We start from the raw sequence: 22,446 nt of genomic DNA, 5'->3' as shown, positions 1-22,446 counted from the left end.
CAACACTTAATAAAAATATATCATGTAGATTTTAAAAAAATTGAATTTTTTTTTTATTTTTTTTACTATTTATAAAAAAGGGAACGCATGAGATTACACACCCTGTGACGTCCCAAAGATTCGTTAAAAAAAAAAAAGAACAAAAAGAAAAAAAAGGGAAAAAGTTGATAGTTAATTTAGGAAAAAGAAAAGAGAGTTAGGGTTATAAAGGTGTTGGGGGGACCTTGGGTTGCGTGCTAAAAGAAAAAAAAAAAAATTCTTCTTCCCTTCTTCTCCTTTCTCCAGAATGGCGAAACACCCCCCACTGTGCATCTCCGCCGCCACCGCTCGACCGTGGGTCCACAGCCGCGCGAGTTTCGCCGTTCTAGCCGTGCCTAGCCGATCGTTGCTTTCTTTTCTTCCCTGTCCGTCGGCCCGACGCCGTCGAAGCCACTGAAGCCGGAGTTCGCGAGGCTCTCATCTTCGCCGTCGACCGAGTCCGAAACCGCCGAATGCTGAAGCCGCTGAAGTCGCGAGCCTTTGCCGTCGACCCGAAACACCGATCGAACAGCCGAAGCTGCAACTCGGAGCCGCGTCGTCCTTTCCGTCTGCCTGTCGCCGGTTCAGGTCGCCGTGGATCGCGGTGGTTCCGACCGATCTGTCTATTGGGGTAAGTTCGGCTGGAAGCCCATTGTCTCTTGAGATGTTGGGGCCTAAGCTAACTTTCACCGTGGAATTTGTGGTTGGTTTCAGGAAAAGTTGTTGAGTGGAGCAAGGTTTCGTTTTGGATTTTGATAAGCTTGCTGAAAATTTTTTATGTATATGTGAGTAAATTGTGATAAAATTAATTGTGCTAAAGTTGATAAGTTGGACGTAAGGGTTAAGGGGATATTGTGATAAGGTGCATGAATAGGCTGGGGATGCCTGTGACTTTGCCTTCTCGTGTTCGCCCCTTATGCCTATGCTTGCATTTTAACGCATGACAAAAGAGATCTGTGACCTGGGCCATTAGGACGATTTACTGTTGAAGGGTTAGGAACCAAGCGGTAAAGTGCTGCATGTGGTCACCAGGTATGGCGCCACAAACTAGAGGAAGAGGCGGTCGAGGCAGGAAAGTAGTTGGGGAGCGGGACCCCGACTTGCAAGAACCCGAGATACAGAGCCAAGGTGCGAGACCCGCCATCTCGTGACCCCTCTAGGTTAACTTGGTAGAGGGTTAGACACAAGAAGTGGGCTCGAGCTTCGATTGTGCCCTGCCAGGATCGTCATCCTCAGAATTCCAATAGAATATACGGCTATGGCTGCAGCTATTGGGACGTTGTCATGCAGGCCGTGGTGGGACAGTTAAGGGGCATGGTAGCCGAGCAGATAGCCCAACACGTACAGTCATAGCAGGCGCCATCCTCGTCAGTCCCGTTACCACTAGTTCAAAATCAGGATAGGGCCACGAGTCGGACTGTGGCAGGCCTTTCTTTGGAAGCTGGATACCTGCGAGAGGCCTTTGGAAGCTGGATACCTGCGAGATTTCAAGAAGTATGATCCCCCGTCTTTTAACGGATCTCTAAAAGACCCCACAAATGCAGAATTGGGGTTGTCCACTGTTGAGGGGATCTTTCAGTACATGAGGTGTCCAGAGGAGTAGAAGTTGCAGTGTGTCGCTTTTGTTCTCATCGACAATGTCAAGCGCTGGTGGTGCTCGACTGAGAGAATGATAGAAGCTGGTGGAGGCCAAGCCATGTGGGATCAGTTCAAGGAGCAGTTTTACGAGAAGTACTTCTCTACTCATGTGAGGTACAACAAGCAGACTAAGTTCATGAACTTGAAGTAGGGGACCATGACAGTAGAAGAGTATGAAGAGGAGTTTGACAAATTGTCTTGCTTTGCCCCTGATCTAGTATCTACCGAAGCAAAGAGGGTTGAAAGATTTGTGCAAGGACTTCGAGACGGGGTGCGAGGCATTGTGCAAGCTCTGGAGCCTCCCACCTACGTCGCAGCCTTCCGAGAGGCAGCACGTGTGGGTTGTCCTTCAGGGATAGAATTCCTGAAGTCCTTGACCGGCCCCCGACCAGAAGAGGAAAGTTGAGCAGAAAGTTCCAGGACCTCCGTAGAAGGCCCAGAGTACAAGCAGGTCAGTAGGGCATGCCCAACGACAGACTACTACTTCAGGAGGAGTTTGGAGGGAAAAGCCAGTGTGCAAGTCATGTGGGAAGTGTCATTGAGGACGTTGTCTGATTGACACAGGAACTTGTTTCAGATGTAAGCAGATATGGCATATGGCAGACCAATGCCCTATTAGTGGTTCCAGAAGTGCGGGGGTCAGCCCTCGAGTTCGCATCAGGGTAGTTCAAATCGACAGCAGTAGCAGGGTTGGGTCTATGCCACCAATCGTCGGGAAGCTGAGCACTCGGAAACAGTGGTGATAGGTACGCTCTTAATCTTGGGGCACTATGCCTTGATGTTGTTTGACTCTGGCTCATCCCATTCTTTCATTTCTTCGTTGTTTGTAAAGCATGCCATGTTAGTTTTGGAACATTTGGGTTATGTTTTATCAGTGTCTACACTGTCAGGAGAAATTATGATAGCAAGTGAAAAGATAAAAGTATGCCAGTTAGAAATAGCAAACCGCACCCTTGATGTGACTCTGATAGTATTAGACGTGTGATTTCGATGTAATTCTGGGCATGGATTGGTTGGCTGCCAACCATGCTGGCATAGATTGTTCTCGTACGGAGGTGAATTTTAATCCCCTTAGGGGGTTGGACAGTAGTTTTGCCCAAGGTGATTTCAACAGTTAAGGCCAAGAGATCAATTAACCAAGGTGTTTGGAGTATCTTGGCTAGCATAGTTAACACAAGAGAAGCCGAGGTTGCACTAACCTTTGAACCAGATGTGAGAGATTATCCCAATGTATTTCCAGAAGAACTTTTAGGATTGCCTCCACCAAGGGAGATTGATTTTTCGATCGAACTGGAGCTAGGCACTATTCCTATATCCAAAGCACCGTACAGAATGGCTCCGACAGAATTGAAAGAACTGAAGGTTCAATTGCAGGAACTGCTTGATAAAGGGTTCATACGACCCAGTGTTTCTCCGTGGGTGCACTAGCTGTCTCTTATACACATCTAGATGTGTATAAGAGACAGGTACAGAATGGCTCCGACAGAATTGAAAGAACTGAAGGTTCAATTGCAGGAACTGCTTGATAAAGGGTTCATACGACCCAGTGTTTCTCCGTGGGTGCACTAGTGTTGTTTGTGAAGAAAAAGGATGGGTCGTTATGTTTATGCATAGACTACAGGGAGTTGAATAAGGTGACCATCAAGAATAAATACCCGCTTCCTAGAATCGATGACCTGTTTGGCTAGCTACAGAGTGCTACCGTATTTTCCAAGATTGACCTACGATCAGGTTACCATCAGCTGAGGATCAGGGACAACGATATCTCAAAGACTGCATTTTGATCCAGATACGGGCATTACGAGTTCATTGTAATGTCTTTAGGTCTGACCAATGCTCCAGCGGTATTCATGGATTTGATGAACCGGGTGTTCAGGGACTTCCTAGACACCTTTGTAATCGTTTTTATTGATGACATCTTGGTATACTCCAAGATAGAGGTGGAACACGAGGAACATCTTAGGAAGGTCCTAGGAACACTGAGAGAAAACAAACTGTATGCAAAGTTTTCTAAGTGTGAGTTCTGGCTACGGAAGATGTCCTTCCTTGGGCATGTGGTGTCGAAGGATGGGGTTTCAGTGGATCCAGCTAAGATTGAGGCCGTTACCAATTGGCCCCGCCCTACAACAGTTAGTGAGGTGAGTAGCTTCCTGGGATTGGCTGGATACTATCGTAGGTTTATAGAGAATTTCTCTAGCATGGCCACATCGTTGACTCAGCTAACCAGGAAGGGAGCTTCGTTTGTTTGGAGAAAAACTTGTGAGGACAGTTTTCAGGACCTCAAGTAGAGGTTGGTTTCAGCCCTGGTTCTCATCGTACCAGACGGCTCCGGGAACTTCATGATCTATAGTGATGCTTCTAAGAAGGGTTTGGGTTGCGTGCTTATGCAACATGGTAGGGTGGTCGCCTACGCCTCCCGCCAGTTGAAGAACCATGAGCGCAACTATCCTACCCACGACTTGGAATTGGCAGCGGTAGTGTTTGCCCTGAAGATTTGGAGGCACTACTTGTATGGGAAAAAATCCAAGTGTTCGCTGACCACAAGAGTCTGAAATACTTCTTCACCCAGAAAGAGTTAAACATGAGGCAGCGTAGGTGGCTCGAGTTAGTAAAGGATTATNCACAAGAGTCTGAAATACTTCTTCACCCAGAAAGAGTTAAACATGAGGCAGCGTAGGTGGCTCGAGTTAGTAAAGGATTATGACTGCGAGATCCTCTACCACCCAGGTAAGGCAAATGTGGTAGCCGATGCCCTCAGTCGAAAGGTAGCTCATTCGGCTGCCTTGATCACTAAGCAGGTTCAGTTGTGTAAAGACCTGGAACGAGTAGAGATTGCGGTGGTAGTGGGGGGAAATCACTTCGCAGCTAGCCCAGTTGATAGCACAACCAACCTTGAGGTAGAGCATTATTGTTGCATAATAGGGTGACCTCGACCTGGTTCAGAAGTGTTGTCAGGTAGGGTTGGGTCAGGCAAGTGAATTTTCTGTATCAGTGGACAAGGGTCTTTTGTATTAGGGACGGTTGTGCGTCCCAGCAGATGATGGTCTGAAAGGAGAACTGTTGGCAGAAGCTCATAACTATCCATTCTCGATGCACCCAGGTAGTACCAAAATGTACCAAGATGTGAAACGGTATTACTGGTGGCTCAATATGAAAAAGGGAGATAGCTGACTATGTCAGTAGATGTTTAGTCTGTCAGCAGGTGAAGGCCCCGAGGCAGAAGATAGCAGGCTTGCTACAACCGTTGGATGTGCCAGAATGGAAATGGGAGAGCGTGGCTATGAATTTTATTATGGGTTTGCCCAGGACAGCGAAGGGTTTCTCGATGATTTGGGTTGTGATAGACAGACTCACCAAGGTGTACATTTTATTCTAGGAAAGCCCACGTACACTGTGAGTAAGTGGGTTCAGTTATATATGAAGGAGATAGTAAGGTTGCATGGTGTGTCAGTGTCAATTGTGTCCGACAGGGACCCTCGTTTCACCTTCAGTTTTTGGAAGAGCCTCCAGGCAGCTTTAGGGTCGCAGTTGAACTTCAATATAACTTTCCACTCCCAAACTGATGGGTAAACAGAACGTATAAATCAGACGTTGGAGGACATGTTGCATGCTTTTGCGTTGGAATTCTCAGGGGGTTGGGACTCCCACTTTCATTTGGCAGAGTTTACTTATAATAATAGCTATCAGGCTACCATTGGCATGTCGCCGTTTGAAGCTCTTTATGGCAGAGGTTGCAGGTATCCTGTTTGCTGGGGTGCGATGGGAGAGGAAACTGGTGGAATTGAGTTAGTGGAGTTGACGAATGAAGCCATGCAGAAGATCAGGGTTAGAATGCTAGCAGCGCAAAGTAGACAGAAAAGTTTATGCGGATGTTTAGGCGTAAAGATCTGGAGTTGAAGCAGGTGACAAGGTTGTTCCTGAAAGTGGCACTGATGAAGGGTGTCCTGAAGCTTTGGGAGGTGCCACTTGGTGAAGGTTCTATGGTAGAACCATCAGTTTGAGGAAGCAAACTTAGGAGCGAGAGGACGAGATGAGGGCACTGCATCCAAGAGTTCTTCTAGGATTAGAACTTCCGAGGATGAAAGTTTATTAACGGGGGAAGAGTGTGACAGCCACCAAAGATTCGTTTTTTTAAAAAAAAAAAGAAAAAGAAAAAAAAGAAATTCTTCTTCCCTTCTTCTCCTTTCTCCAGAATCGTGAAACACCCCCCCACTGTGCATCTCCACCGCCACCGTTCGACCGTGGGTCCACAGCCGCGCGAGTTTCGCCGTTCAGTCGTGCCTAGCCGATCGTTGCTTTATTTTCTTCCCTGTCCGTCGCTGGATGCCGTCGAAGCACTGAAGCCGGAGCTCGCGACGCTCTCATTTCGCCGATCGACTGAGTCCGAAACCGCCGAATGCTGAAGCCGCGAGCCTTTGCCGTCGACTTGAAACACCGATCGAACAGTTGAAGCTGCAACTTAGAGCCGCATCGTTTCCAGCCATGTCGTCCTCTCCGTTCGCCTGTCACCGGTTTAGGTCACCGTGGATCGCGGTGGTTTCGACCGATCTGTCTATTGGGGTAAGTTCGGTTCCTTGTTTGGAAGCCCATTGTCTCTTGAGATGCTAGAGCCTAAGCTAATCTTCACCATGGAATTTGTGATTGGTTTCAGGAACGTGTGGCGGTGAAGAAAGTTGTTGAGTGGAGCAAGGGTTCGTTTTAGGTCAGTTCGTATCCTGAGGTAAGTGGTTTACTGTCGGTTGCCCTAAGATTTTGATAAGCTTGCCGAGAAATTTTTATGTCATATATGAGTAAACTGTGATGAAATCTGTTATGGGTAATTGTGCTAAAGTTAACGTATGAGAATACCGTGATGTATACTGTGATGAAGTTGGACGTAAGGTTTAAGGGGATATTGTGATAAGGTACGTGAGTAGGCTGGGGATAGTGTGCTAATGTTGATGTATGAATAGACTGTGATAAGGCTTGATGTATGAATAGACTGTGAAAGGCTTGATGTATGAATAAACTGTGATAAGGCTTGATGTATGAATAGATTGTGATACAGTTGATGTATGGGTAATGGTGTTAAAGTTTGATACTGATTCATGGCCTTGATTGCATGCTTATATCTGAGATTGTACTGATCGTTTGTATGCTTATGTCCATATGAGATTTTAGTGGCTATTAGTGTTACCATTGGGCTATGCACATCGCATGTGTGAGCCTTCAGACCCACACCCTATGCTTATGTACGGTGTCATTTTTGGGATCACCGTTTGTGTTTATGCCTGTGACTTTTTGTGTCACTACTTATGAAAGCGTGTCTTCGGGTTCGCCCCTTATGCCTATGCCTATGCCTATGTCTATGTTTATGAAGTCTTTGTGCATTTTGGTTCAATGGAAAGACTAACAGATCACTGAGTGAGCCCAGTAGTGGGCTGCTTACTGAGTATATTTTTATAGTCACCCTTTCTTTCTCTATTTTTCAGGTAAGGGTAATGACAGACTGGCGCATGACAAAAGAGAATCGTGACCTGGCTATTAGGACGATTTACTGCTTCCGCACTTAGTGTTTTGAAGTCTGGCTTAGGAATTAGACGTTTTACACTCTCATGCAAAATTCATTTATTTTATTAATTGACTATTTAATTGTTTTCATTTTAAAGTTGGGTTTAGAGGTATCCCAAATGGTAAATTTTTATTTTATTTTATTTTGTTTTGTTTTAGTTTATTTATTATTATTTAATTATGTTTTCATATCTTTGCTCATTTGAGCATTACTAAATAAAATTAAGCTTTTATTTGATGGTTTAAAAGAAAATGTACGGTTAAGCCTATGCATGCATGAAGTAGCGTCCTAGAATTAAGTAGGAAACCAGGGGCATTACACACCCAGTTTCGTACAATATTCTTTTTCTTTAGTTATATCTGCTTTTCATTAACTTTTCTTTTCTTTACAAGTTCTTTTCTCATCTCTCTTGTTATTTTGTTGGTATTTATCATTATGGTTTTTCGCACAATAATTGTAGATTCAAAGTTTTGACTTTCTTAATCAAAAGTCTCTATGTATCATGCCAGGAAGTAGGCTCATGTTGGCTTCTATCCACCGTAGATTTTTACCTTCTATCAATAATGGAATCAGTAATAGAAGTCTGTCATGAACAGACTTCAGTTCACAACCTAAATTTGTCGACACTAGACTTTGGATTTAAACACAGGGCAAAAATAGCAAACTATTTTTTTTAATTAATTCCAATTTTACCCTTACTCGAAGTATCATGATAAACTTCTATCAATAGTAGAAGAATATCACTCAATAGAACTCCATTGGTGACAAATTCTTGTTACCTATTGAAATCTATTAGTTAGTCACAATGTTGGCAGCTAAACAATAACCAAACAAATCAGAAAAATCCTAATACAAAAGGAAAAGGCAAGAATGTAAGAAGTCAACTAAAGATATTAGAAGAAGCAATAGTATATCAACATTATTGAGTTCCTTGTATTTAGTTGATGAATATTCTTATGGGGTTTAACAAAAAATTATCTTTAATATAACCATATACAAGTGTAGAATTTCTCAATGATATTAATCCATCATTGGTTAAGCTCTATCATTGATAGGACATACCATGATATAAAATAAGAAAATGTCATCAACATTACAATCTCACTTTTTTTTTCACCCAACCAAATAATCCTTCTCTATCTATTCAAATGTTGCCTATTTCTTGGTGAGATGTAAGTGTAACCACAGAACGATAGAAGACTAAACATACATAAAAGATAATTAAAAATGTAAAAGTTTGTCGATTATTGAACCTTACAGACTAATAGAGGAAGCTGTCAGTTATAGACTCATATCAGTAATAGATTATTACTCATATGTAGAGGTATAGCTGTCAGTTATAGACTCCTATCAGTGGTAGATTACTATTCACATGTAGAATTATATCATTAATAGAAGTCTTTCACTGACAACATACTTTATCAGTGATAGAAGTCTTTCATCGATAACGATACTCAATCATTGATACGAGTCTATCTTAGGAGTAAATTGTGTGCTTAGTTAAATTGGGACAATTTAGTAATTTTAGAATTTAAAAAAGGGTAAATATAAATTTATACTCTTGAAGTTTGGAGGTTGTATCAATTTAAACTCTAAACTAATAACTGTATCAGTTTAAACTCTGAACTTTGATAAGTGTATTAGTTTAAACCCCAAACTAATAATTGTATCAATTTAAACCTTGAACTTTCATAAGTGTATCAATTTAAACCCTCCGTTATGTTTTATTTGGATTATGAAAATCTAAGGTTTAAATTGATATATTTATTAAAGTTTAGTGTTATGCTTTTTTTGGCAGATAATATTTTCTTTTATCTCTATTATTGAATATTTTGTCTCTGACTTTTTGGGCGAATATTTGGCTCTAGTTTTCTTATAATGTTTGGTTATCGATCTTCTAGGTGATTCTTTTTTGTATAAAGGTTCTTGCCATGTATGTGGGATTATTTCCTTTTTGGTGTTGTATTTAGTTGTATGCTTGCTCTTGAATTAGGCAAGCTGTATGTTGTTGAGTAAGTTACTCTACTTAATGTTTTTTTTTTGGTGAAAAGGATAGTTGACTAAATCGTGTAGATTATACGAAAGGCAAAGAAGGTGAATTGATCATTTTAAAGCTTGGTCTATCCAAGTCAGTCCTATCATCCTATTATAGAGAAGTGATGGTTGAGAGAGTACTCAACTAGGTGGTGAAAAGGGGGTGAAGTCGTCCCTGGTGGCATCAGGGGGAGCATGAATCTGTAGACTCATCTATAGCAGTATCCAAGTTAAGGGAGCCAAATCTGCTAGCTAATGTTCAGTTGTGTGTAAAACTGACAATATGTAATCTTAGTTGAATTGTGCTTTGTAAAACTAAGTTACATTCTAGTGAATCTCTTTTCACCTAGGCGTAAAGCCTACTAGATGTATGTGTGGTTACATTGAACTGGGTTAACAATTCTTTGTATATCTCTTCTCATCTTTTTTATGACTTTCATCTTTTGTCTTTACTATTGTTAGTAACATTATTACAATCTTGTGTTCAAATTAGTAATCTACCTATTTTTCAATTAGTTGATTGGTAATCCATTGAGTCTCCAATAGAGTTGATTAAGGAAGGTGGATCTACAACTCGCGCTCCCATCTTAGAAGGAACAAATTATTCATATTGGAAGGCCTAGATGACTGAATTTCTTAAATCTATTGACAGCAAGTCCTGGAAGGAGATTGTTAATGGATGGTCTCCTACTCAGATTACTGACAAGAATGGAGTTATTAGTCCAAAGCCTAAAAAGGACTGGACAGAGGTTGAAGATGAAGCCTCGCTAGGAAACAGTTGAGCCTTAAATGATATTTTCAATGGAGTGATCAAAATATTTTCAGGTTAATCAATACCTATATTTCTGCTAGGAGTCTCATGTTTGATGAAATTTAAATTGTATTAGAGGGATGTAAAAAGTGCTTTCCTAAATGGCTATTTGAACAAAGAGGTTTATGTTGAACAATCGAGTGATTTTGCTGATCTAAAATGTCTTTAACATGTGCGCAGACTTTGAAAAGTCTTATATGGTTTGAAGCAAGCCTCAAGAGCTTGGTACGAACGCCTAACTGAGTTCTTGATACAAAAAGGATATATACAAGGCAACTCAGACAAAACCTATTTATTAAGAGATCAGAAGAAGATTTTATAATTGCTGAAATCCATGTTGATGACATTGTGTTTGGCGGGTCTCTATAAGCCTTGGTTGATCAATTTCTGAATCAGATAAAAACAAAATTTAAAATGAGTATGGTGGGAGAGTTGATGTATTTCCTAGGATTCCAAGTTATCAATTATCAAATGAAATCTTTATATCTCAAGGAAAGTATGTTATGAAACGAGATTAAATCTCGCAGCGGAAGCGTTTTGTTAGAAAGCCTTGTCCCCCAATCCGATTTTTACATAAACATAATCATTGAATTAAAACATAATATAAACATGTAAATTAGCATGCATTATGAAAAAGATTAGCATGATTCTTACCTTTGTAGATTCTCAAGTGCCATGAACAATCCTCTCCTAGTTCCAACGAACAAATCTCCAACGACCTTGATCACGAACAATTTCTTGAATAATCTCGAACACTACCACGAGAGTATCCTCGTTATTTTCTAGGATTCCAATAGAGGGATAAATGGTATCCAACTATTGGGAGAGGGAGAGGATAAAAGGATTTTGGAAAGTAGAGAGGATTTTCTTTATGGTTTAGAGAAAATTCTGCACAATAATACAATGGTTTTTTGTATTGTGTTCTATATCTCAGTGTATTCCCAAATGACTATAAGGAGGTCTTTATATATAGAGAAGGGTCAAACATGTTTCTTAATATTTTTCTTTTCTATAATTAATTAAATTATGCTTATTTAATTAATTAGTCCATTTAATTAAATAACACTTATTTAATTTTAATTTGTACAATAGTTAAATAACTATTTATACATTAAACCCAATTTCACACACACACACATACATACATACATACATATATTTATTTAATTATCATATACATCCCATGTATATGTGCGGAATCTCTCCACCAATTAATTCTTTGTGGATCTAATTCAATTGAATTAATTAATTTGAATATTATTCAAATATTACTTTTTAATTTAATTATAGATTATATCCATAATTAGTTATATATTAATCATATTAATATATAGTTTCCTCAAGTTAATTTGAACAATTCAAATTATCCCTTTTGAGTATCCTCTAGTGAGCTAACGAGGGGACCTGGTGGACCTGTAGATCAGAAGTTCCAATGATATGAGATTAATTAGCTAAACTCATTAACCAAATTAATCAATATTCGTTAACTGTTGGTACATTCCACTAAAGACCCACAGCTGCACTCTTCTCACTACAAATATATTTATGTGTTCATGAATATAGACCAATACTAGCAAGTTAATCCTTCACGAGTGTTCGTAACTCCAACTGGGTCAAATCACCGTTTCACCTTTGGGTTATCTCTGACTTCTTAAGTACTAGTGCTTCTCTAATGAACAACTTGTTTATGGTCCAACCAATAAATAGACACCCTTTTTAGGCCAACGAGAGGGTAGGGCTCTTTGTTCAAGTTCTGGAGACATCACTTAAGAGAACACTCATCTACTTACCTTTAAGGTGGGAAGAAGTAAATTCCATCTTGTATTATTATGTTCCCAACTCCCCGCTTAGTTTTGTTTCCAAAATGGTAGGCTTATTGGGTCGGCGAACTGGTCATCCTCACCCATACAAATCAAAAGACAATCCATCGTGAACAGGAGTTCATAATATACTCAGGATTAAGACTAAGTCCCTCAGGTCATCCTATTGAAATAGAAACCTGATTAGTCAACAGTGTTACATCTAGTGATTACTATTTGCGATTCAATCTTATGCAAACTCATTGCATATGATACCCCTACTCGCGTGTCACCTACACGAACACTTTGGATCATTACATTTGTATCAAGTACAAAGTGGGTCGTATCTATAGTGTTACTAGGATAAGACACCTAACTTTATCCCTATACTACAAACCCTTTAGACTGTATCTTGAACATTGACCCCCTGTATATCTCCACATATAGTTTAAGACTCAGCTTGGATGTTAATTTATTGGATTTAGGGTTATTAAGACAAAATAGACAACAATACAAACAATAATATTCATTGATTTAACATCTATAACTCTTTATTGATGACAATCAATTAAGAACATTTACTATCCTCGAGTTTTAGGGAATATAACCCAACAAAATCCCACTTGAACTAAAACTTTAGTTGATGGGGTGTACGCAATCCAAAAGGTGAGATAATGCTAAATAAAATAAACTAGGACATTCATATACCCATTGCACATCTACTACTTGCCCTAGATTATACAATGCATATGTCTCTTAGACCTAGATTCTCTAGATGACCCTCAAACACTTTAGTCGAGAGGGCATTCGTAAATGGATCAACAATGTTGTGCTCTGAGACAATCTTTGTGATGATCACATCTCCCCTTTGCACAATCTCCCGTATCAAGTGATACTTCCCCTCAATATGCTTTCCTCGTTTATGACTGCGAGGTTCTTTAGAGTTGGCTACTGCCTTACTGTTGTCACAAAAGGTGATGAGCAAGTCCATATTTGGAACCACTTCTAAAACACTTAGGAACTTCCTTAGCCAAACTGCATCCTTTGCTACTTCACAAGCAGCTACATACTCAACTTCCATAGTGGAATCTGCAATGCATCCTTTCTTGATATTGTGTGATACTACAGTGCCCATGTTCAAGGTAAACACTGATCCTGACGTGAATTTTCTAGAATCCTTGTCAGTTTGGAAATCAGAGTCTGTGTATCCTATAAGGATCAAATCCTTAGCTCCATACACCAGTTTGTAGTCCCTCGTTCTCCTAAGATATTTGAGGATGTTCTTAATCGTTGTCCAGTGGTTTAATCCTAGATTGGACTGGTACCTACTGACAATTCCCATTGCATAACAAATGTCTGGCCTAGTACAGAGCATAGCATACATTAAGCTGCCTACAACTATGGTATATGGCATACGTCTCATATCCTCAATTTCTTGAGGTGTCTTAAGACACTGTTCCTTAGACAAGTGAACCCCATGTGAAAAAGGTAACAAACCCTTCTTAAAGCATCGAATATCGAGTCAATATTTTGTCGATATAAGCTGCTTGACACAGAGCTAGCATTATGTTCTTATGATCCCTGATGATTTGAATCCCAAGTACATATTGCGCCTCTTCCAAATCTTTCATTTGGAATTGGGTTGCCATCCATTCCTCAATGTAAGTAAGGCACCCTACAATATTCCCAACGAGTAGGATATCGTCCACATAAAGTATTAGAAAAGCTACTTTATCGTTGATGATTTTCTTGTAGATACAAGGTTCATTAATGTTTTTATCAAAACCAAAAGATTTGATTGTTGTATCAAATCTAATGATCCAAGATCTGGATGCCTGTTTCAACCCATAAATGGATCGATTCAGCTTGCAAACTTTTTGTTTCTGACCTTGGGCTATTCTTCTTAAGATTGGCATTCAAAAAAGCAGTCTTGACATCCATTTTCCATATCTCATAGTCATAATATGGGCTATGGACAAGAGAATTCTTATAGACTTAAGCATAGCAACAGGGGAAAAAGTTTCTCATAATCAACTCCTTCCCTTTGGGTATAACTCTTTGCTCAAAGTCTAGCTTTAAAGGTTTGTATCTTTCCAGCTACATCTCTCTTTCTTCTGTAGATCCATTTACAACCTATGGATTTGTCCCCTTCAGGTAAATCTACAAGCTCCCATACTGAATTGGAGTACATGGACTCAATTTCAAGGTCCATGACTTTGACCCATTGGTCATTGTCTACGTCATTCATCGCCTGTTTATAGGACAATGGATCATCAACACCATCATCTGGTATGACAACCTAAGTTTCAATTAAACTCAAGTAATGGTCAGGTTGTATCACAATCCTCCCACTGCGTCGAGGCACTCTCAACGATTGAGAAGGACGAGACTGACCTGAAGTGCTGACTTCTTCATAAACTTTCAAGTAATGGTCAGGTTGTATCACAATCCTCCCACTGCGTCGAGGCACTCTCAACGATTGAGAAGGACGAGACTGACCTGAAGTGCTGATTCCTTCATTAACTCTTGATGAAGGACCAACTTCATCAACAACCCCTATTGATTCTTCAATAACTTCACTTAATACTACTTTGCTATGTGGTTTATGATTTTTCATGTGGTCTTCCTCTAAAAATGTATTGTTTGTCGATACAAACACTTTATTTTTAAGGGTCATAGAATAGACCACCGCTCGTCTCCTTAGGGTAACCAACAAATTGGCACAATCATGAATGAGGTTCCAACTTCTTAGGATTTATCACTAACACATGTGCAAGACAACCCAGATTCTGAAGTAACGTAAACTTGGTTTACGCTCCCTCAATAACTTGAAAGGTGTTTAAGAAACACTTTTTGAGGGAACATTGTTCAAGATGTGAACTGCAATCTCTACTTCATATCTCCAAAACGAGTTAGGCAATTGAGCATAGCTCATCACAAAACGAACCATATCTAATAAGGTTCTATTTCTTCTTTCTAATACACCATTCTGCTGAGATGTACCAGGTTCTGAGAGTTGGAATTGTATTCCATGTTCTATAAAAAAGTCTTGGAATTCAAAATTTATGTACTCTCCACCCCAATCATATCGAAGTGTTTTAATTATTTTACCTAATAGGTTTTCAACTTCAGCCTTATACTCTTTGAACTTTTCAAAAGCTTCAGACTTATGTTCTATTGGGTATAAGTAATCATATCTTGAATAATCATCTATAAAAGAGATGAAGTATTCGTACCCTCTTTTAGCCTTTACATTCATCATACCATAAAGATCTGAATGTATAAGCTCTAAGGGCTCTTTGGCTCTGTAACCTTTTCCACTGAAAGGTCTTTTAGTTATTTTTCTTTCGAGACAGGATTCACATGGAGGTAATGAATCATATTCTAACTTGCTTAGAAGTCCATTCTTTACTAATCTCTCGATCCTATCGAGATTTATGTGGCCTAATCTTAAATGCCAAAGGTACGTATTATTGTTACTTGGAGAAATTCTTCACCTTTTAGTTTGAGTATTAGCAGTTTTAAACATTTCATGATTTAAAAATGCTTTTGATTCAGTTGATCTTAACACATATTGAAGGAACCTCGAGGTCCGTAGCGGAAGTGAGATCGTCCCAAGTTTAGCTTTTTCTTAGAATTAGAAATTTATAGTACAGATAAAAATTATGCATTAACAGTGAAATTTACAACATGCTAATTAACAGAGGAAAATTTTGGATCATGCTTACCCTTGAAGAAATCAAAACCTTCTTCACGAAATCCTCTTTTCTAAATTGATCTTCCACGAACAAAGATGCCATCAATGAGGACATTGTTGGGGTTGATGCCCTAAATCTCGTAAGGTTCTATAGTTTGTAATTGTATTGTAGAAGCATTTTATTTATGTAATAAAATATGTGATGTTTTATTTCAAAATTAGTTCAATTAACCACAAACCAATAAATTAACTCTAGGTTTATTTTGTAGCTTAAACATGTATGTAGAGACATACGGGTGGATCTGTTGGGGTTGATGCCCTAAAGTCTCATGTTCTGTAGTTTGTAAATAGTATGTACGAACGCTTGTGTTGTTAATATATAATATTTACTTCACATCTTGTTTTTTTGCTGATTTACTTGTTTTATTTGTTTTACCACAAACCAATAAACATAAAATCTCTGGTTATCTGTATGTGACTCAAGCGTGGTTTCATACAAGTGGATCATGTCTTGAGTGATAACCAAAATGGTCTGTAGTATATGGATATAGGAGGGAAACCTTATCCTGATAACGCTACGGACGCGACCCACTTTGTGGAATGGTCACAAGTGTTGTGACTTGTCACAGATGGTCTGATCCTAATCATTCATGTTGGGGACATGTGAGTGGGGGCGGCCGTCTATACAAAGAGTTTGTATAAGACATGACCACAAAGTGTTAACGTCTTGTATATAACACTGTTCATGATAGAGACTTCGCTTCACTAGGATGACCATAGGTAACATGACCTCAATACTGAGTAAGTTGGGAACCCCTACCATTGAGGGTGATCCTTTGATTTGTATCGGTGTGAGTGGCCAGGTCGCCGATTCAAACCTCCGTTTTGGGGATTTGTCTGATTTGGAAGCTGAAACTCAAGCTACACAAGATGGAATTCACTCTTCCTTAAGGCAGGGGTAAGTAGATAGATAGCTCCCTTAAGGGCTGATTCTTTGGGGTTTGAACGATGTGGCTCCACACACCTTCTCTTGCCCGAGAGGTTCACACATAGTGGATTATGTTATGTTGTTCATTAGAGAAATCAGTGGTACTTAAGGAGTGAGATGTAACTATAGGGATATAGTGGTAATATGGGCCAGTTGTACTTACGAGCATCTGTGAAGGGTCATCGTACTCATGATTGGTTATATCCGATGGACACAGAAATATATCTGTTGGTAAGAAGAGTTCAGCTGTTGGTCTTTAGTGGAATGCCTGACAGCTAACGGATGGTGGATCTTTGTGGCTAAAGATTTAGTCAGCTATTCACGTACCATTGGAGCTTCGAGCCACAGGTCCATTAGGTCCCCTGGGTAGCTTGGATAAAGTCGAGAACCAGTATTTGGGTTAATTTGAAATGTTCAAATTGACAAGAGGAAGTTCGATTATATATTGATATAACTGGACTGGTTAATTTATATATGATATAATTGGCAAATGTATGAGATACATTATTTTAGAGGAAATTAGATATAAATCAATCAAGTAGAGGAGAAAATACTATAGTAGATATGTGATATCAAACTATAGGATAAAAATATAATATGATTATATTTATTAATTAATTAGTTAGTTAATTATAAGATAATTATGCCAAAATTTCACGTTCAGACTGTTGGGGTTGATGCCCGTATAGTCTCGTATCCTGTAGTTTGTAACAGTATATACGAACACCCTTGATTGTTAATATATGATATTTATCTTTACATCTTGTTGTTTTGCTCGGTTCTTTGTTTTATTTGCTTTACCACAAACCAATAAACATAAAAATCCCTGGTTATCTGTATGTGACTCAAGCATGTATGTAGTGACATACAAGTAGATCATGTCTTGAGTGATAACCAAAATGGTCTGTAATTAACGGATAAAGGAGGAAACCTTATCCTGGTAACGCTACGGATGTAGCCCGCTTTGTGGAATGGTCACAAGTGTGTTGGACTTGTCACAGAAGGTTTGATTTTTGATCATTCGTGTTGGGGACATGCGACGGGGGTGTGTCCTATCAAAGATTTTGTATAAGACCTGACCACAAAGTGTTAATGTCTCGTTATATAACACCGTTCATGACAGAGACTTCACTTCACTAGGATGACCATAGGTAACATGACCTCAATCCTGAGTGAGTTGGGAACTCCTGCCATTGAGGGTGGTCCTTTGATTTGTATGGATGGAGGTGGCCAGGTCGCCGATTCAAACCTACCATTTTGGGGATTCGTCTGATATGGGAGCTGGGAACTCAGCTACACAAGATGGAATTCACTCCTTCCTCGAGGTAGGGGTAAGTAGATAGATAGCTCCCTTAAGGGCTGATTCTGGGGCTTGAACGATGTAGTGCCACACACCTTCTCTTGGCCCGAGAGGTGTTCACACATAGTTGGACTATGTTGTATTGTTCATTAGAGGAATCAGTGGTACTTAAGGAGTGAGATGTAACTACAGGGGAAAAAACAGTAAATTGGCCAGTTGTACTTATGAGCATCTGTGAAGGGTCATCGTACTCATGATTGGTTATATCCGAGGACACAGAAATATATCTGTGGTAAGAAGAGTTCAGCTATTGGTCTTTAGTGGAATCACAGATAGTTAACGGATGGTGGATCTCGTGGCTAAAGATTTTAGTCAGCTATTTACGTACCGTTGGAGCTTCGAGCCACAGATCCATTAGGTCACCTGGGGTAGCTTGGATAAAGTCGAGAACCAGTATTTGGTTAATTTGAAATGTTCAAATTGACAAGAGGAAGTTCGACTATATATTGATATAATTGAACTGGTTAATTATATATGGTATAATTGACAAATGTATGAGATACATTGTTTTGAAGGAAATTAGATATAAATATGATTTATATCAAGTAGAGGAGAAAATACTATAGTAGATATGTGATATCAAACTATAGGATAAAAATATAATATGATTATATTTATTAATTAATTAGTTGGTTAATTATAAGATAATTATGCCAAATTTCACATTCGGACGTGGGTTTGTGGGCAACGTTGGTTATTGTAACCGATGAGTTAAAATGAAAATAGTTTTCATTTTTGCATCGTCCGGTCATTCGCCCAAAAGTTTTCGTGAAGCGCGTGTTGGTGAAAGAAAACAATCGCTCGAGAGCCTATATGATAGTTGCTTCTCCGCCTAAACAATCGTCCACCTTGCACTAAACGATCACACACTCTCGCTTACACGATCGGATAGCTTCTCTAAATGATCGTATAGTGTGCCGATTTAACTAAACGATCGTATACCTTTTCATAAACGATCGTTCAACAAATCTTAGACGATCGTGTAGCTCGTCTAGATGAGAAGCATTTCTGCTATGTAATAGCGACCTTCACCCTCCCACTTGCTTATCGACTACACGATTCGTGTTTCCTCCATCCTCTACCAAATTCACCAAAGCCCACCCTTTGGGTTTTCACTCCGAGGATACCCGGGGCTCATTAGTGGTGGTGTCGTCCCCACAGCGTTCCTGTGCGGTTGTTCGTTCTGCTTTTTTTGACATTGTTGCTGGGCGGTGGTAGAATTCTTGGAGTTTTCACTGTGTTGGAGTTCCGAAGATTGAAGATTGTTTTCAACTGGTATGGAACTCTTTCCCTTGTTATTATCTTTGTTCGTAGCATGCCGATAATTAAGTTTTGTTTGCATAACTGTATGTTGAATGTATATTGTATGTATTTCGGTGACGGTGAGATCGGAGCGATCTAAACGCACTCATGAAACTCTAGGTATGAGATCCTTCAGGATCATGTTTAAGTGATATCATAAATGGTCTGTAATAGATGGATAAGGCTGGATACCTTATCCTGGTGACACTACGAGTATAGTGTTACAATTATTGTAAAGTGCTACAAATGATTTGATCCTGATCATTCATGTGGAGACATATGAGCGGGGATATTCTATACAAAGGAGTTTGTATAAGACCGAACCACGAAATGTTTAGTCTCATTATATAACACTGTTCATAATAGAGACTTACATTTCACCAGGATGACCATAGATAACATGACCTGAATCCTGAATGAGTTGTGAACTTCTGCCTATGAGGGCGGTTCTTTGATTTGTATGGCTGAGAGTGGCCAAATTATCGACTCAACAAACCTACCATTTTGGGGATTCGTCTGATTGGGGAGCTGTGAATATAGCTATATAAGAAGGAATTCACTCATTCCCCAATGTCGGGGAAATTAGATAAATTGCACCCTTAAGAGCTGATTCCAGGGCTTGAACAATGTGGCGCCACACTTTCTCCTGGGCCTAGAGGGGTCTGGTCATAGTTGGACTATGATTTATTGTTCATTAGAGAGATCAACGGTACTTAAGGATTTAGATGTAACTATAGGGGCAAAACGGTAATTTTGGCCAAGCTGTACTTACGAGCAATTTGTGAACGGTCATTGTATTGTTGATTGGTTATATCCAATGGACACAAAAATATATCTGTAGTGCAAATAGTGCAGTTTTCGATCTTTAGTGGAGTGCCCAACAGTTAACGGATGGTGAACAATTTAATTGATTATTCACATACCACTGGAGCTTCAAGCTACAGGTCCATGAAGTCCCATCGGTAGCTCAACAAGATTAAATGAGAATCAATTTTTGGATTAATTTGAATTGTTCAAATTAATTATATATGATATAATTAATTAAATTTTATATGTGATATGATTACTATAATATATTTGATACATTATAATATTAAGTATTTATGAGAGGAAATAAATATTTAAATATGATTCAAATATTAATTATATGAGTTGGATTCATATAATTAAATTTAATGTAAATTTGATTTATATTAAAAGTCATTGGTGAGAGAAAATTGAAACTATAAGCTATATTGTATTTGATACAATATAAAAACTGTAGGTTATATGTTATATGTGATATAACATATAGTTATGTATATATGTATATACATTAGTTATTATATATATATATATATATATATATATCATACTAATTAATTAATTTAATTTTTTTAAAATTAATTATTTTATATTTGAATTGTTTGGAGGGAATTAATTTCCCTCCCCAATTTTCTCTCCACCCACATATTATTTGACAGCGGGAGTGGAAGTTTATGTTTTATTCTTCTTCTTCCTGCAACACAGAAGAGTTTTGTGTAGAAAAACAAAATTCTAATTCCCCTGTGGGTGGTTCATTGAAGATTTAAAACTATGAATTTGTGAGGAGCAGCTTGGAATTGAAGGAGTTCTTCAAAGGTATGTTTTTCATGAAATCTTCTTCTGAAAATTATGTTTTGCAAGCTTTTTAGAACTCAAATTAAATGTAATTAGAGTGCTTATTGATTCTAATTGCTCCGTTGCATGTTTCTACATCCCATCACGAGGACATTTATGTGGTAGTGCCAATTTGGAAATCAAGGCTTTTTTCAATTGAAGAATTGTTCTTCAAAAGGTAAGGGTTTTCTAACCCATTTTGTTTATTCTGTAATTCTTTTATCATTTGCATGCTGTATTATTTTTATTAAATGCATATTGGTTTCTGTCTTCTGTAAAATTATATTCTATAAAACTTTTGGGAATTGGGACGATCTCTTCCACTCATGAACTCTTAATTGGAACCTTCAATTGGTATTAGAGCAGTGTTTAATGGCCCGGTTTTTCCAAAGTTTTTAGAATTAATTTTACAGTTTTGGTGGGTTACTGCATTCAATTTGTTCATGTGATGTACTGTGTTGAATGTGATTTGTAATTAATGGACGTTTACGAGATTTGGATGTAGAGATTTATTGCTTTATTTTACAATTTTGTGTTGTAAAGGCCCATGTTTTGGGACATAAACAAGCAATCGAGTCTGTTTTTGAAGTCCTTGAGTCGCTTGTGCTGTTCCCGGTGATGATTTGGTGAAAACGAGGCCAAAATCGGAGGCGTTTCGAAGAAGTTCTAAAATGTATAGTGGGCGACTATACAGTAGTGTCATGATGTTGTGCCCTAGCGTCATGACACGACGATGCGGTGAACGAAGAAGAACTTCGTAGCGTCGGGATGCTCCAATACGAAGTTTTCACGTGGTTCAGTTCTAGTTTGCGCGTGGTTCGTGGTCTGCTGATCCGGTTCGGTTTGTGGTTTCTCTAGTTCAAGTTAGTGTGGTTTTTCTAGATCGTTTCATGGTTGGTTCAAGTTATTCGCAGTCTAGTTGGGGCGATTCAAGACCCAGTTCACCTGTTTCGAACCGGATGAATATTTATTTGTAATAGTTAGACTTATTTTTCCTTTTAGGTGTCCAATCCCGATCCATTGATTGCTTTTATTTTATACATGTGATGTATGTTTTTTTTTTAATTTATATTTATATGCCATAAAGTATGTCATATAACATGAAATCCCACCATAGGTTATGCATTTAATTTTATGCATCATATTATAAATGTTGTAATTTTAGATGCATGATTTAATTTTACAGCATGCTCATGCATCATATAATATAAATATTACAATATATGCATGCATGCATTAATAACATATCCATGCATAATTTATATTATAATTGTTATAATATATGGTTCAACGAATGTATGGATGTATGCTATAGCATGTTTCATTACCTTATTATATAAATGTTATATATGTTAGTAATGAAATAAAATTGCATGAAGCATGACACTACCTTAGTTAATTTATAAATGCTATAATTTACTGAACTATGACAATGTTGGGATTGGTGTCCTAATTCTCCTGAAGTCTCATTGTTTGTATTGATACACATTGTTTTATGAATAAAATAACTGTTATTTCATTCTGGCATTTACTCATATCCAATAAACAAAGCTCCATGATTATCTTATATAAACTTAGGCATGTATATGTGATATACAAGTGGATCATGC

At 38.6% G+C, this 22,446-nt stretch overlaps 1 long non-coding RNA gene across 4 annotated transcripts; it reads left to right on the top strand.

Moving 5' to 3' along the window:
* Positions 1-167: 167 nt before the first annotated feature.
* Positions 168-9,248, top strand: LOC120088132. Of its 4 annotated transcripts, XR_005484832.1 has the most exons (5): positions 168-2,981; positions 3,123-4,251; positions 4,334-6,216; positions 6,308-6,376; positions 7,128-9,248. It is a non-coding gene; the product is annotated as an uncharacterized LOC120088132 (long non-coding RNA). The 4 variants fall into 4 exon arrangements; XR_005484831.1 differs by having other exon boundaries at positions 4,334-6,376; XR_005484830.1 differs by having other exon boundaries at positions 169-2,981; positions 6,308-9,248.
* The last annotated feature ends 13,198 nt before the right edge of the window (positions 9,249-22,446 follow it).

This window comes from Benincasa hispida, chromosome 10 (assembly GCF_009727055.1).
Source record: "Benincasa hispida cultivar B227 chromosome 10, ASM972705v1, whole genome shotgun sequence".
Classification (NCBI taxonomy): Eukaryota; Viridiplantae; Streptophyta; class Magnoliopsida; order Cucurbitales; family Cucurbitaceae; genus Benincasa; species Benincasa hispida.
Note: the sequence above shows the minus strand (reverse complement) of the source record. Positions and strands in the feature narration are given on the sequence as shown.